Source organism: Stenella coeruleoalba, assembly GCF_951394435.1.
Source record: "Stenella coeruleoalba genome assembly, chromosome: 5".
Taxonomy (NCBI): Eukaryota; Metazoa; Chordata; class Mammalia; order Artiodactyla; family Delphinidae; genus Stenella; species Stenella coeruleoalba.
In genome coordinates this window covers 101,220,306-101,237,937 of record NC_137150.1, presented here as the reverse complement: position 1 = coordinate 101,237,937, position 17,632 = coordinate 101,220,306, and the positions used below count along the sequence as shown (strand labels likewise).

The following is a 17,632-nucleotide window of genomic DNA, read 5'->3' as shown; positions in this document are numbered from 1 at the left end:
ACATTGGGGTGCATATATCTTTGCAAATTAGTGTTTTTGCTTTCTTCAGATAACGAGTGAAATTGCTGGATAATATGATACTTCTATTTTAAATTTTGTGAAGAACTTCCTTACTGTTTACCATAATGACTGTACCAACTTACATTCCCACCAACAGTGCACAGGGTTCCCTTTCTCCACATCCTCACCAACGCTTGTTATTTCTTTTTTATAATAGCCATCTGACAGATGTAAGGTGACATCTCACTGTGGTTTTGATTTGCATTTCCCTGATGACTAGTGATGTTAAGCATCTGTTCAGGTGCCTATTGACCATATGTATGTCCTCAGAATAACACCTATTCAGCTCCTCTGCCCATTTTTAAATTGCATTTTTTTTTTACATTAAGTTGTTTGAGTTCTTACATATTTTGGATATCAACCCCTTATCGGATATATAACTGACAACGGTTTTCTCCCATTCAGTGGACAGCCTTTTTGTTTCGTCAATGATTTCCTTCACTGTACAAAAGCTTTATAGCTTGACTTGGTCCCATTTGTTTATTTTTGCTTTAGTTGCCCTTGCCTGAAGAGACGTTACCAAAAAATATTGCTAACATTGATGTGAAAGAGCATACTGTCTATGTTTTTTTCTGGGAGATTTCATGGTTTCAGGTCTTACATTTAAGTCTTAATCCATTTTGAGGTGTTTTTTTTTTGTTTGTTTGTTTGTTTTGTGTGTGTGTGTGTTTTGTATATGGTGTGAGAAAATGGTCTAGTTTTATTCTTTCATATGAAGCTGTCCAGTTCTAATGCTACTTATTGAAGAAACTGTCTTTTCTGCACTGTATATTTTTGCCTTCTTTGTTGTAGATTAATTAACCTTATATGTGTGGGTTTGTTTCTGGGCTCTCTATTCTATTCCATGGATCTGTTTGTCTGTTTTTGTACCAGTACCATACTGTTTTGTAGTGGAGCTGATGTCTGGGAGCATGATACCTCTAGCTTTGTTCTTTCTCAGGATTGCTTTGTTTATTCAAGATCTTTTGTGGTTCCATACAAGTTTTAGAATTATTTTCTCTATTTCTGTGAAAAATGGCATTTGTATTTTGATAAGGATTGCAGTGAACCTATAGATTGCTTTGGGTCATATGGACATTTTATCAATATTCTTTCAATCCATGAACACAGAATATCTTTCCATTTATTTGTGTCATCATTTTTTTTCCTCAGTATCTTACAGATTTCAGAGTACAGGTTTCTCGCCTACTTGGTTAAATTTATTCCTAGACATCTTATTCTTTTTGATGCAATTGTAAATTAAACTGTGTTCTTGATTTCTTTTTCCAATAGTTCATTATTAGCGTATAGAAATCCAACAGATTTCTGAATATTAATTTTGTATCCTGCAACTTTACCGAATTCATTTATTAATTTTAATAGTTTTTTGGTGGTGTCTTTAGGATTTTCTACATAAAGTATTATGTCATTTGCAAATAGTAACAGTTTACTTCTTCCCTTCCAACTTGGGTTGCTTTTATTTTTCTTATCTGATTACTGTGACTAGGACTTCTAATAGTATGTTGAATAAAAGTGGCAAGACTAAGTCTCCTTGACTTCTTCCTGATATTAGAGGGAAATCTTTCAGCTTTTTACTGCTGAGTATAATATTAGCTATGGGTTTGTTATAAATGACCTTTATTATGTTGAGGTACATTCCCTCCATACCCACTTTGTTGAGAGTTCTTATCATAAATACAAATTGATTTTTTTCAGATACTTTTTCTGCATCTACTGAGATGATCATGTAATTTTTATCCTTCATTTTGTTAATGTAGCATATCATGCTGTTGGATTTACAGTTAATGAGCCATCCTTGCATCCCTGCAATAAATCCCATTTGATCATGGTGTATGATCCTCTTACTGTACTGTTAAATTTGTTTTGCTAATACTTTCTTGAATTTTTCATCTATGTTCATCATGATAATTGAGCTGTAATGTTCTTTTTATAGTGTCTTTAGTTTTGGTATCAGTGTGATGTTGGCCTCATAGAATGAGTTTGGAAGTGTTCCCTCTTCAATTTTTTTGAAACAGTTTGAGAAGGATAGCTGTTGACTCTTCTTTAAAAGTTTGATAGAAATCATCTGTGAAGCCATCTAGCCCTGGACTTTTATTGGGGGTTTTGAAAATTACTGATTCAATTTTGTTACTCGTAATTGGCCTGATCAGATTTTCTATTTGTTCCTGAGTCAGTTTTAGGAGATTGTATGTTTCTAGGAATTTATCCATTTCTTCCACTTTGTCCAATTTGTTGGTGTACAACTGTTCATTGTATTCTCTTTTGATTATTTGTATTTCTGTGATATCAGTTATAATTTCTTCCCTTTCATTTCTAATTTTAATAATTTGGGCCCTCTTTTTTTCTTAATAAGTCTGACTGAAGACTTAACAACTTTATCTTTTCAAAACACAGCTCTCAGTTTCATTCACTTTTTCTGTTGTTTTTTAAATCTCTTTTTTTCTCTCTGATTTTTACAATTTCCTTCTTCTACTAACTTTAGACGTTGTTTTTTTCTAATTCCTTTAGGTATATAGTTAGTTGTTTATTTGATATTTTTCTTGTTTCTTGAGGTAAGCCTGTATTGCTATAAACTTCCTTCTGAGAACTACTTTGGCTGCATCTCATAGATTTTCAGTCATTGTGTTCCTATTTATTTTCATTCGTCTCAAGGTATTTTTAAATTTCCTCTTTGATTTATTCACTGACCAATTGGTTTTCCAGTAGCATACTGTTTAGCCTCCATGCCTTTTGTTTTTTCTTTTTTTTTCCCCGTAATTTCTGGTTTCATACCGTTGTGCTTGGAAAAGATGCTTGATGTGATTTCAATCTTCATATGTTTATTGAGACTTGTTTTGTGGCCTAACATGTGGTCTACCCTGAAAATGTTTCATGTGCTCTTGAAAGAATGTATTCCGTTGTTTTGGATGGAATGTTCTGTATATATCTATTATCTTGTAGAATAATATACCTACATGCTTTCTTAGGTTTGCTTCAAAAGTTCACACCAAACACGTGTATCTTGCCATCATTTTACATTTTTCTCCACAGTGCTAAAAACATAGGAAAACTGGGAAATTAGATCTGTTTCAGGTGAATCCATAGTACTTCTTATGTGACCTAGCTAGAAGAACTCCTATTTTTCCAGATAATTGGTACTTACTGCTTTCATAGTTAGCACAACATTGAGATCTAAACACAGGGAAGTCACATAGATACTTAAGCATTTATTTTGTGGTCACCCATGAAAGGTGAAATAGACCCCTTCCCAATTAATAAGTTGAATGTTGAGTTTGATACTCCACACACAAAGAGAATTTGAAATAAATTTTATTACTCAGACAAGGAAACCTGGGGAGAGTAGGGGAAGCACAAGTAGGTCCAGGCTGGTTTGAGTGAGGCAGAGAGAGTGAGTTCAACTACATAGTACACCTGGGGAAAAGTTTACCTTAGTGAGCCAGGTTTTGTGAAGTTTGAATTTCTCTTCAGAGCCCAATGAGGGGGGCACATGGATTTTCTTGTCAGCTTGCCTAGTTGTGAGGTAGAGTGGGTGTAAGTCAGTTCAAGTCACTATAACAAAGTACCATCAAGACTGAATGGATTGTAAACAACAGAAGTTTGTTTCTTATAGTTCTGGAGGCTAGAAGTCTGAGATCAGGGTGGCAACATTGTCAGGTCATGGCCTATTTGCCGGTTCATAGCCAGTGCCTTCTTGCTGTATATGTTCACATGGTACAAGGGACTATATACCTTAGTGGCGTCTCTTTTATAAGGTACTAATCCCATCCGTGAGGGCTCCACCCTCATGACTTAAGCAGCTCCCAAGGCCCCACCTTCAAATACCATTACCTTTGGGGTTAAGAATTTCAACAAATTAATTTTGGGGGGACACGAACTTTCAGACCATAGCAAGTAGAAAGGAAAGGCGGGCTTGAAAGCTATCAGCTGTCAAGTATCAAAAATGGAATTAGACTATGGCACTGTATAAATATTTTAGGATAAATATGCCATCTAAATATATAGGAGGTAAACAAATATTATTTTGTCTGAACATTCCTGTTTCCTGTCTATAAATCAATGAATGTGCTTTACAAAGTAAATAATATGTATTTAAGAGCTCTAATTGGTTAACAAATTACTCATACTTTATTCTAGGTCCAAATATATTATGATGCCAAGAAAGAAGTTGGAGAAAAAATATCATAGATGTTGGAAGGGAAGAGGCCACCTGAATGAGATCTTAAAATAGTCTAAGGTAAAAACAGTAGGTCATACAGGAGAAAATTGAATATAATTAAAATTGCCAAAAGAGGCTTAAAGTTCATTTAAGAAACTCTGAGGAATGATGATTGAAATTAGGATAGCTAGTATATCCAAGAATGTAGAAATTAGGGAATAAAAGAAATGATATACTACAATTTTTAATCATGGAACTCTGAAGACAGGAGGCTCATGGATTTTATAAAGAGAAGTAAAAAATAAGAATGGTTTATTCTTTATGCAGCAAAATTTAAACACTAAATTTTCCTAATGAAAGATATCTATTCTAGTGTTTTCTTATTGTTTTTTATGGAAGTGTAGTTGATTTATAATATTTTGCTAGTTTCAGGTGTGCAGCAAAGTGATTCAATTATATATATATATATAAATGTATTTTCAGATTATTTTCCATTAGAGGTTATTACAAGATATTGATTATAGTTCCCTGTGCTATACAGTAGGTCTTTGTTTCTTATCTATTTTATGTATAATAGTTTGTATCTGTTAATCCATACTCCTAATTTATCCCTCCCTTGCCTCCCTTCCCCTTTGGTAACCATGAGTTTGTTCTCTATGTCTGTGAGTCTGCTTCTGTTTTGTACATAGATTCATTTGTATTATTTTTTAGATTCCACATATAAGTGATATCATATAATATTTGTCTTTGCCTGACTTATTTCACTAAGCATAATATTCTCTAGGTCCATCCATGTTGCTGTAAATGGCACTATTTCATTCCTTTTATGGCTGAGTAATATTTCATTGTGAGTGTGTATATATGTATATATGTACCACACCTTAAGCTAATTGTCAGTTGATGGGCACTTGGTTGTTTCCATGTCTTTGCTATCATAAATAATGCTGCTATTAACATTGGGGTGCATTTATCTTTTCAAATTGGTGGGTTTTTTTTTTTTTTTCTGGTTATATGCTCAGGAGTGGAATTGCTGGATCATATGGTAGTTTTATTTTTAGTTCTTTCATGAAACTCCATACTGTTCTCTATAGTGTCTGTACCAATTTACATTCCCACCAACAGTGTAGGAGGGTTCCGCTTTATCCACACCCTCTCCAACATTTATTATTTGTAGACATTTTAATGAGGCCATTTTGACTGGAGTGAGGTGGTACTTCATTGTAGTTTTGATTAGCATTTCTCTAATAATTAGCAATGTTGAGCATCTTTTCATGTACCAGGGGGCATCTGTATGTCTTCTTTGGAGAAATTGTCTACTTAGGTATTCTACCCATTTTTGATTGGGGTTTTTTTTTATAGTGAATTGTATGAGCTGTTTTTGTATTTTGGATATTAACCCCTTGTTCATTGCATCCCATTCCATAAGTTATTTTTAGTTTTGTTAATGGCTTCCTTTGTGAAAAACCTTTTAAGTTTGATTAGGTACCATTTATTTATGTTTGCTTTGATTTATTTTGCCATGGGAGACTGATCTAAGAAAATGTTGCTACAATTTCTGTCAGAGAATGTTTTGTCTATGTTCTCTTCTAGCAATTCTATGGTGCCATGTCTTATATTTAGGTCTTTAAACCATTTTAAGTTTATTTTTGTATATGGTGTGAGGGAGTGTTCTAATTTCATTGATTTTTCATGTAGCTGTACAGCTTTTCCAACACCACCTGCTGAAGAGACTGTCTTTTCCCCATTGTACATTCTTGCCTCCTTTGTTGAATATTAATTGACTGTAGGTGTGTAGATTTATTTCTGGACTCTATTCTACTCCAAAGTAGACCTATATGTCTACTTTTGTGACAGTACTATGCTGTTTTGATTATTGTAACTTTGTAGTATTGTCTGAAGTCTGGAAACGTTATGGCTCCAGCTTTGTTCTTTTTCTTCGGGATTGCTTTGACAATTCTGGATCTTTTGTGGTTCCATATAAATTTTAGGATTATTTGTTCTAGTTCTGTGAAAAATATGATGGGTATTTTGTTAGGGATTGAAATAAATCTGTAGATTGCTTTGGGTAATATGACCATATTAACAGTATTAATTCTTCCAATAAAGAACATGGGATCTCTTTCCATTTCTTTGAATCATCTTCAATTTCCTTAACAGGTGTTTTATAGTTTTCAGCATATAGGTATTTCACCTCCATGAAAGTTAATTCCTAGGTTTTTTTTCTTTTTTGATTCAATTTTAAACGAGACTGTTTTTTAAATCTCTTTCTGATACTTCATTGTTAGTGTAAAGAAATGGAACAGATTTCTGTGTGTTAATCTTGTATCTTGCTGAACTTATTTATTCCAATAGATTTTGTGTGGAGTCTTGGGGCTTCTCTATATAGAGTATCATTTCATCTGCAAATAGTGACAGTTTTGCCTCTTCCCTTCCAATTTTGATAGCTTTTATTTCTTTTCTTGTGTGATTGTTGTGGCTAAGATTTTGAATACTGTGTTGAATAGACGTGGTTAGAGTAAGCATCCTTGTCTTGTTCCAGATTTTAGTGAGAAGGCTTTCAGGTTTTCACTGTTGAGTATTATGTTGACTGTGGGTTTGTCATAAATAGCTTTTATTATGTTGAGATATGTTCGCTCTATACCCACTTTGGTAAGAGGTTTTATTATGAGTAGATTTTGAATTTTATCAATTGTTTTTCTGTGTCTATTGAGATGATCATATGGTTTTTGTTTTTTCTTCTGTTATGTGGTGTATCACATTGATTTGTGTATGTCAAACCATCCTTGTAACCCTGGAATGAATCCAACTTGATCATGGTATATGTTCCTTCTTATATATTGTTGATATGATTTGCTAATATTTTGTTGAGGATTTTTGCATGTATATTCATCAAAGACAGTGGTTTGTAATTTTATTTTTTTGTAGCATCTTTGTCTGGTTTTGGTATTAGAGTGATTGTGGTTTCATATAAAACATTTGGAAGTGTTCTCTCTTCATTCTTTTGGAATATTTTGAGAATGATAGGTATATATTCTTCTTTGTATGTTTGGTAAAATTCCCCAGGGAAGCCTTCTTGTCCTGGAATTTTGTTTGCAGGGAATTTTTTATTACAGATTCTATTTCACTTCTAGTTATCAGTCTGTTCAAATTCTCTTTCTTCCTGACTCAATTTTGGCAGGTTCTATATTTCTAGAAACTTGTCAAGTTCTTCTAGCTTGTCCAATTTGTCAACATATATCTGTTAATACTATTTTCTTATGATTTTTTGTATTTCTGTGGTATTGGTTATTTCTTCTCTTTCACTTCTTTTTTTGTTTTTATTTGGGTTCTCTCTCTTATCTTTTTAGTGAGCCTGGCTAGCGATTTGTCAATTTTATCTTTTCAAAAGATTTTATTGATCTTTTCTATTTTTTGGTCACTATTTTATTTCTTTTCTCTCTGATCTTTATTTCCTTCTTTCTGCTGACTTTAGGATTTGTTTGTTTGTTTCTACCTCTTTTACATGGTAGGTTAGTTGTTTGCAATTTTTCTTGTTTCTTAAGGAAGGCCTGTATCACTATGAATTTCCCTCTTAGAACTGCTTTTGCTGCATCCCATAGTTTTTGTTAGGTTGTATTTTAATTATCATTTGTCTCAAGGTATTTTATGATTTCCTCTTTAATTGTTGACCCATTGGTTTATTTAAGTGATCTTCATCTTTTTATATTTTTTCCTTTCCTATTGTAGTTTTCTATTTCCTATAGATTCTTTTTTTTTTTTTTTTTTTTTTTTTTTTTTTTGCAGTATGCGGGCCTCTCACTGCTGTGGCCTCTCCCGCCACGGAGCACAGGCTCTGGACGCGCAGGCTCAGTGGCCATGGCTCACAGGCCCAGCTGCTCCACAGCATGTGGGATCTTCCCGGACCGGGGCATGAACCCATGTCCCCTGCATCAGCAGGCGGACTCTCAACCACTGCACCACCAGGGAAGCCCTCCTATAGTTTCTTGATACTTTTAGAGAAGGCCTTTGAATATTTCTTTTAGGTATTACTGTATTCTTCACTTTTTGCTTGTCTGAGAAATTCTTTCTCTCTCCTTCTATTCAAAATGATGATTTGCTGGGTAGAATATCCTTGGTTGCAAGCTTTTCCATTTCAGAATTTTGAATATTATCATGCTACTCCCTTGTGGCCTGCAAAGTTTCTGCAGAGAAATCAGCTGATAGGCTTATGGGGCTTCCCTTGTAACTGACTCTGGTTTTCTCCTGTTGCCTTTAGAATCCTCTTTCTTTATCTTTTGCCATTTTAATTATAATATGTCTTAGTGTGAATATGTTTATCTTGTTTGGGACCCTCTGTGCTTCCTGTACCTGAATACCTGTTTCCTTTAGGTTTGGAAAGTTTTCAGCCATAGTTATTTCAAATATATTTTTGATTCCCTTCTCTCTCTCTTCTCCTTCTGGAACTCCTATTATGCATAGGTTGGCATGCATATGCATGAGATCCCATGGATCTCATATGTTGCCTTCTGTTTTTTTTTTTTTTTTCATTTTTCTGTCTTCTGTTCTGATTGGGTGTTTTCCATTATTCTAACTTCCAGATCACTTATTCATTCTGTATCATTTATTCTGTTATTCATTGCTTCAACATTGGTTTTTATCTCAGCAAATAAGTTGTCTAATTTTTATTGGTTCTCCTGTATACTTTCCAGTTTCTTATTACAGTGATCTGCATTTCTACTGATAATCTTAATTCATTTAGCATTTTTATTACCTCCTTTTTGAACTTAGGGTCTAGTAGCTTGGTGATTTCTGTTTTATTATTCTTTCAGAATATTTCTCTTGTTCTTTTAATTGGGAGTAGTTCCTCTGCTTTTTCATTTAACTTAACTTTCTCTGTCTCTGTGACTTAAGGAGAAACAGTTTTCTACTGTGGTTTTGAAGGGGTGTTTTTATGTGGAACTGTCCCTATATAGACTTTGTGAGTGTAGTGTTTTTGTGGAAGGGCTATTCTTGGTATGCATGCCAGTCATGTTTTTCCCTAACGTGTGCTGGCCATTATCTCCTTGAAAAAGGGTGCAATCGGTATTGTGGTGTCCAGAGCCTGGACCAGATGTTGGATGGGGCCTCCTCTTTGCTCCATGGCTGTCACAGCCCTGTTGGAGGTGGGATCTGCTCCCCAGTTGTTGGATTAGAAGCCCTAATGTTTGGGTTTGATAAGTGTGTACCTATAAGTGCATGTTCTATCCCAGAGGAAGTGAGCACTGAAGCAAGTGAGGTCCATGTGGTCAGAGGGAATCTATGCACTGCCCATGCAGGCATCCACGGTTCTTCCCATCAACAGCCCAAAGTTGTGTCCCCTTCTTTGTTCATCCCATACCTAGTGCTAGGCTGGGGACTGGGGCTAGGGTACTATGGCTGCAGGAAACAATGTGGTTTTGCTACCGCCTGGGACCTGGGCTGCCACTGTGGGATGGTTCCTCCCAGGACCAGTTTGCCCCTAATCCGACTCCAATCTGGGGTGTGAGATGGGCAGAACAAGAGTGCTCCTGCCAGGAAAAGAACCACTACATATTCCTCCCCAGGGGCCATCCACTGGAGACCTGTGGTTCCATGACACCACCTAGTGTGCACACCAGCAAAGTCCATCTCTGTGGGACCCACCACCACTGTTCACAAGCTGACAGTGGGCTCCAAGTTTTGGCCTAGATCACACCCAAGGCCCTCCTGGCTTTCTCTGTGCAGTTACACCAAATCTTCTCCCAGGTCCTGAGACTCAGTGCCTAGCCACTGGGCATACTAGCAGCCCTGCCTGGCATGGGTTTTTGCTGGGAAGTGTGACAAGGTGGCAGCTGTCAGTGCCTGTCTTTCTCTACCCTAATTTTTAGCAGGCCGGCACATGCCCACTCTTTTGGAGCAGAGTCCAGCCCCCTCCAGCCCCTCTGTCTGTCCCAGTGGACCTCGTAGCAGGCAGGGTAGCTTCCCAGGGTGAGGGCTTGCCCATGCCTCCATCACAGATCCTCCCTAGGGGCACCAGTCCCTTTCTGATGCTTTTTTTGTTTGTTTTTTTTTTTTTTTGGACTTACCCAGTTACGTGGGAATCTTTCTTTGGTTTTATAAGAGATATTCTGCCAATTCCCAGTTGGTTTTTTTGTGAGAATTGTTCTACTTTTGAGGTGTTTAAAACTGCACATCAAAAATATCAATGTATTTTCATATTAATGTTGCTTTAGATATATAAAATAGAGGTCAGGATTAGATCATGTCTGCTAGTATGATTATTGTTTCTTTTTTTTAAAATAGAAATGACCAGTAAAATCAGGGAAAAACTGAAGTTATATAGTTATATAGTTATTCATGATTTAGGGACAGAAAGGCTTGTCATTCAGTTAGGAGAAAATAAATGGAGGACGTGAACTGAAATAATATGACATTCTAGCTTTCATAAATTAGATTACTATAATGAGATAATGGATAAAATGTTATACTATGTTTCAAGCAGTTTGCTGTTGGGCTATCTGGTGCCAAACAAAATTACTTCATGATTTTTGTGCAATGCACATGAGTCTACATTCTCCAGCTTTCACGGGTCACCATTTGAATAATATGTAACTAATATTATGTAAGCCTCCAAACTGAGTAAATGCAGAATTTTCAGTTTTTATCTCACCTTTCTTTAGCATCACTGATCTCTCTAAGGAATTGTTCAAAAGTTGCAGAAGTGTGTCATAGTTTCCCCCCGTCACATCCTGCCAATGACCATTGCTACATATTTCTCACTCTACCTCTTCCCTTCTTATAACTAGGTTATTTACTGTATTTTGCTCCAACCTAATTCCCTAATGCCCAGCCATCTCCAATTTGAAGTACAAAAATAGGTAGAAAGTTTAAAAATACTATAAGGAAATTACAGTGCTGTCACAAAGTACAGTGTATTCATATGTACACATACACACAATTGGTAATGTACTATCTATAAAGTTTATGTTCTTTATCTCTCAAACAGTATACTGTGAACATTTCCCATACCATTAAATATGATCCAAATACATTATTTTAATGCCTACAAATTAGATCCTTTTTGTTGTTATAACTAAAAATGAGATGTGTATTATATACTTTAATCATTTTTTCAACTCTGATTCCATAAACTCTACTTTAGGAAGAGGTAAGATAACATATGCTGGGAAACATATTTTCAATTGGTCAAGGTAAATATTTAATTTATTACATTTGATATCACCAGTTTCAATCCGAAAAATAACTAAAATTAGCAATCAAGATAGTGTAATTTTTTTCAGAGCCTGTAATTGGTGTTCTGCTTCCTTGCTCATTTTTGTGTACAAAGAATAGTTAAGTGATAGGAATTGGTTCTGTGTTGATCAGTATCCACACACAAAAGCAATAGCTCACCAAAACAAATGTACATTTAGAATCCCTGATCATTCCTCTAGCTATACTTATGAAAATAATAGGTAAATACAGACTTTGACAGAAGCTTAAAATGACAGATTTCTAATAAGTAGAAGAAATTGAGTCTACATTATCATGTTTACATCAATTGGTGGAAGAAGCCAGTTTTTCTAGCTTCTGGAATTTTTGTTTTTATACCACCATGTGGGTACCAAAATTTTTGTTACATATGCAGATGTTTGACCAACAAATCTAGTAATTCAAAACATATGGGGATTTTCTCAATTTTTAAAGGATATGTTGTTTTTATGAAATCTGTAAATTAATCTAGTTAGTCCTGTCCAAAAGATTTTCAGAGTTTCATTCTGTTCAAAGAGCTGCAACATCTGAGCAGGAAAGATTCAATAACTGAGTTGATTCTGAACAGGTTTATCTGAGGAAATTTCACACATTTCTGTAGATTTTTTTAAATTATTTTTTTGTAAGTATATATATTTCAAATCTGAGCCTGTGTTCTGCAGAACAATATTGGCTGATCAATGTGTTATTTTGGAGTCATTATACTGGAGTTTATTTCTTGTAAAAATACTTATATATTATTTCTTATTGCTATTAAGGAGTTTGAGAAAAGAAAGGATAAAATTAAGTAATTAAAAGTGTCACAGTTCAACTTAAGTTTACAATTAAGAATTCTATGTTTGCTTGGAAAAATAAAATATAAAATTGCACGTTGGTTACTGATATGAGATGAGACTTGGTGTGAAAGTCATTTAAGAAAAGTGAAAGAGCAATAAAACTCCAGCTGTTTGGTTAGGAAAGGTTTATTAGAACTGCCCCAAACTCAGTCAAACCAATAGCCAGAGTTCTTCATGGACCACACTGTAGCTGATATAATTGAAAGTTTATTTCTAATGTATATTGTCCATTTGAAAAGTATATGTGAAACCAACACTAATATTCTCCATCCTGTATGTAATCATAAATGAAAGATAAAGACTTCCAATATTTTTAGAGATTAAAAATAGTATATTTTTTATCCTCACTTTTTCAGAGTTCCATTTAATCATGCAGATAACTTGCTTAAGAGTGCAAGGTATAGGGTCAGTTAACTTTCACCTTGCTCTTGGAGTTTGGAGAGAAAAGCTGAAGTTTTGAGTAAGGGAGGACATGCCTGGACAAAGCCAAAACATGGATGATAGCATAGCTATGTACACTACGAAAAACAAAGATTTTTTTTTAACATCTTTATTGGGGTATAATTGCTTTACAATGGTGTGTTAGCTTCTGCTTTATAACAAAGTGAATCAGTTATACATATACATATGTTCCCATATCTCTTCCCTCTTGCGTCTCGCTCCCTCCCACCCTCCCTATCCCACCCCTCCAGGGAGTCACAAAGCACCGAGTTGATCTCCCTGTGCTATGCAGCTGCTTCCCACTATCTACCTTACGTTTGGTAGTGTATATATGTCCATGCCTCTCTCTCACTTTGTCACAGCGCACCCTTCCCCCTCCCCATATCCTCAAGTCCGTTCTCCAGTAGGTCTGTGTCTTTATTCCTGTCTTACCCCTAGGTTCTTCATGACATTATTTTTTCTTAAATTCCATATATATGTGTTAGCATATGGTATTTGTCTTTCTCTTTCTGACTTACTTCACTCTGTATGACAGACTCTAGGTCTATCCACCTCATTACAAATAGCTCAATTTCGTTTCTTTTTATGGCTGAGTAATATTCCATTGTATATATGTGCCACATCTTCTTTATCCATTCATCCGATGATGGGCACTTAGGTTGTTTCCATCTCCGGGCTATTGTAAATAGAGCTGCAATGAACAATTTGGTACATGACTCTTTTTGAATTATGGTTTTCTCAGGGTATATGCCCAGTAGTGGGATTGCTGGGTCATATGGTAGTTCTATTTGTAGTTTTTTAAGGAACCTCCATACTGTTCTCCATAGTGGCTGAACCAATTCACATTTCCACCAGCAGTGCAGGAGTGTTCCCTTTTCTCCACACCCTCTCCAGCATTTATTGTTTCTAGATTTTTTGATGATGGCCTTTCTGACTGGTGTGAGATGATATCTCATTGTAGTTTTGATTTGCATTTCCCTAATGATTAATGATGTTGAGCATTATTTCATGTGTTTGTTGACAGTCTGTATATCTTCTTTGGAGAAATGTCTATTTAGGTCTTCTGCCCATTTTTGGATTGGGTTGTTTGTTTGTTATTGAGCTGCATGAGCTGCTTGTAAATTTTGGAGATTAATCCTTTGTCAGTTTCTTCATTTGCAAATATTTTCTCCCATTCTGAGGGTTGTCTTTTGGTCTTGTTTATGGTTTCCTTTGCTGTGCAAAAGCTTTGAAGTTTCATTAGGTCCCATTTGTTTATTTTTGTTTTTAATTTCCATTTCTTTAGGAGGTGGGTCAGAAAGGACCTTGCTGTGATTTATGTCATAGAGTGTTCTGCCTATGTTTTCCTCTAAGAGTTTGATAGTTTCTGGCCTTACATTTAGGTCTTTAATCCATTTTGAGCTTATTTTTGTGTATGGTGTTAGGGAGTGATCTAATCTCATACTTTTACATGTAGCTGTCCAGTTTTGCCAGCACCACTTATTGAAGAGGCTGTCCTTTCTCCACTGTACATTCCTGCCTCCTTTATCAAAGATAAGGTGACCATATGTGCATGGATAAAACAAAGGTTTTTAATATCTGTTCTGGTTACAGAAAAGAAACATATTCACTGGTATTCAACATTTTCAAAAATGAAAGTATTTTAGAGGAGAAATCATGTCCATTTTGCTCAGAAACTCCCCATATTTTCTGATATGGAAAAATGAGTGATTGCTTATAGTGTCAAGTATTTTAGAGGAAGAGAAAGGCTTGAGGAGGATAAACAAATAATAAGGGAATTATTTGGAGGAGGTCAGCTTACTTTCTTATGCTGACATATAAGGAAATGTAGTTTTCACTGATATTTTCACGAATTGAAAACTATAAGAGAGTTACACTAATCTAAATTTACATGAACCATTTAAGTAATGACAAAAACAGTCTGTAAAGCATCACTACTGTCATCTACCCTGTTTCTCAGTGGCACAAATATAAATTATCACAGTTGGGTCAAAAAGAGAAAAACACATAACAATATTAAAACAAACTCATGCAAACCCATAGGTTCAATGTCAAAAGAGAGGGTTTTTTCCCATTGTCATGCACAGAAAAATTTAAAAAATAGTTTCATTTAGAGCTTTTAATATCAGTATGCTTTAATAAATGCATTCATTTTCATTCATTTCTAGGACCTAAACAAGACAAAGTCTGTCACAGAGCCGGAATTTACTGAGCAAATTTGAAGTCAACACGTTATTTATATATTAAGGTTGAGCTTCAAAATACTGAGTCATTTAAAACTGTGTGTGTGTGTGTGTGTGTGTGTGTGTGTGTGTGTGAGTGAGTGTGTGTGTGTGTGTGTGTGTGAGTGAGTATGTGTTTGTGTGTGTGTGTGAGAAGTTTCTGTGTAATTTAAGATACCTCCCACTTGATGATTTAGGAACAGGAATCTTCACAGTAAATCTATATACTATCTACAAAGCTCTGTAACATTCCATTTGATTGCACTTTACAAAATAAACATTATAATATATTCCAATGTCATCTGAATTACAAACAATTAGCTAGCATCAGATTTTCACATTATGGGAGGTGAATAGTACTATGTACTTTGCACTAAGTCATCTTTTTTTGGTTCGTCATTCAGAAACATGCATACCTAAAACTCAACAAGTGATTGGCTTAATTTTTATTAAAAAATCATTTTAGCTGGGTGCAGAGAGGTGAATTATAATGCTTGATTGATAACAAAAGTCATGACAATAAATTTTCCAGGTGAAGGAGTCAAGCATAGGTTTTTATTTAAAATGCTGAAAGGAAGGCATTAAGAGCAAGAAAGACTGTGGGTCATTTTTTAATGAACCATGTGTTATGGTTGACATCTCTTTAAAAAAAAGGGAGTAACTTTGTAATCAATTCAAAAATTACCTTAAAAGTGAGACACTATGCACTTAACCTTTACAAAAAGTATATAATGGAGAAGACATCTATTTTTTTTAATCATTTTTGTGAAATATCACCTTTGAAGTTACAGCTGTGCAAAATGCCAACCTGAAATATTGGGTTAAATGACTTAGCCAAACAGTGTAACTCAACAGCATTTCCCTTTGCAACAGATGCACAGCTAAGCATTCATCTCTAAACAGGATCAAGAGAGTAATGATGAACTATGAACTTTCTCAGGGTTTTTTACTTCTGGACAAGTAGTATCAATGTTACGCTTAGAAATAAATTGGTTTATTGGAATACAACATGTTAGTCATTTCAAAAAATTTGTAGTAGAACATTTTCTTAAAACAAACCTTACAAAAACCCCAATACATGATTAAGTGAGATAGAATTCCAAAAGACCCCTCCCCACAACTTCCTTCTCCCTAGTTACTTTTCTCTGCTAAACACCAAGGAAGCATACTTGGGAGACCCTGAGACTACACTGATACCAATGAGAGCGACTTTCAGTTTTAAAACTTTCGCCATATCCTCAGCCCCCAGATCTTTTCCTGTCTTTCTACCAATGAAAATATGTTTTTCAATTTATGTTGCTGTGAGGTCCAGGACAACTACTCAAGACACATTGTGGAAAAGATTATTGAAGAAGCTGAAGGGAGACTGAGGATCCTGATGGATGTCTCCTGTAAGATACCCTCAATGAGATGATTAGAAGGTGGCTTTGAGTTTACATATGCTGCTGAAGTTGAAAGGATCGACCTCCACATGTCCCCTTCCAACTGACTTAAGAAAGTAGACTACCAACAAGTCTAAGACTGAAGTTGGAGGAAAACAGTTTTAAGTGACTGTTCTCCATGAATCGAGTTCTGAAGTGCAAAACCCATTAGGAGCATTCTGGGAAGCTTCAGCTGGAGGAAATATGCTACTCTGTAAAAAGACAATCTTAAGACCTTCAGGTTGGACAGGCCACATGTAGACATTCTGAACGATAGCCTGGTTGAACAGCCAGTTGGGAGTGAGTCATCTTTGATGTGCTAATGAGGCAAACCTTCAGACTGCAGCCACATCAACATCTGATGACAATCCTTTGAGACACCTCAAGTGAGAACTTCCTGCCCAACTTTTCTCAAGTTCTTATCTACAAAATTCTGAGCTTAAAAAAGTAGTTATAAGGCACTGAGTTGTGAGGTAATTTGATATATAGCAAGAATCATTGGAACAGCAATTTTCAATCATATCTGCTTATATGAGCATGAAAATAATAGTGATATGTGCATATAAAATAAAGTAAATAATGAGATATTTGGTCACAAACGAGTTAATACAGATTCTGAATTTGATGATTGCATTTCACTTTAAACCCTATAGTTGATAAGATAAAATGATGTCAAGGTGTCAAATTTGGTTTCTATCACTTGACCTACGGAAACACACCATTCAAGAAGGACAAATTCTCCTGTTTCTACATTCTGAGGGAAACAGACTTACATCAATCCCTAAATAATAGAATTTAAGCAATGTGCACTCATTTATTCAGTAAATATTTTTGAGGACTACTAAAACCAGATATTATGTTAGTAACTTTGTTTAAAATGAACAGTATCCTTTTCTATTGGAGCTTACAACTTTGGAGTTATGGGAGTCAGAATTCATTTATAGCATCTCTTATTTTTAAGTTATTCAGACTCAGTGAAAAATTTGAAGTACAGTATAATGAACCTGCATTTATTGATTTTATCTCCTTTACCTAAGTTTGTGAATTAGTATTTTGTTAAACTCTTTTCTCCTCTTCTTCCTCCCCCTCCTTATTGCCTTTCCTTTTATTCCTTTCCTTTTCTTTCTCTTTCCTCTCCTCTCCTCTCCCATTTTTTAAAGGATATGATATGGGAATAAATTCTAAATAGGCTGCTTCTATCAATTAATGGGGTAGACATTCAAAAGTTACATCAAATGTAAAAATATG

The 17,632-nt window shown here is 35.2% G+C and overlaps 1 long non-coding RNA gene across 4 annotated transcripts in view; it reads left to right on the top strand.

The window, feature by feature from the left end:
* The window catches only part of LOC307187225, a 169,681-nt gene that overhangs the window by 31,361 nt on the left and 120,688 nt on the right, over positions 1 to 17,632 (top strand). For 3 of the 4 annotated variants that reach the window (XR_013828554.1, XR_013828555.1, XR_013828556.1), the window contains exon 7: positions 4,195 to 4,294. The exons of the other annotated variant lie outside the window; for it this stretch is intronic. This is a non-coding gene — a long non-coding RNA (uncharacterized lncRNA). The remainder of the gene's footprint in view (positions 1 to 4,194; positions 4,295 to 17,632) is intronic. 4 annotated transcript variants of the gene reach the window in all.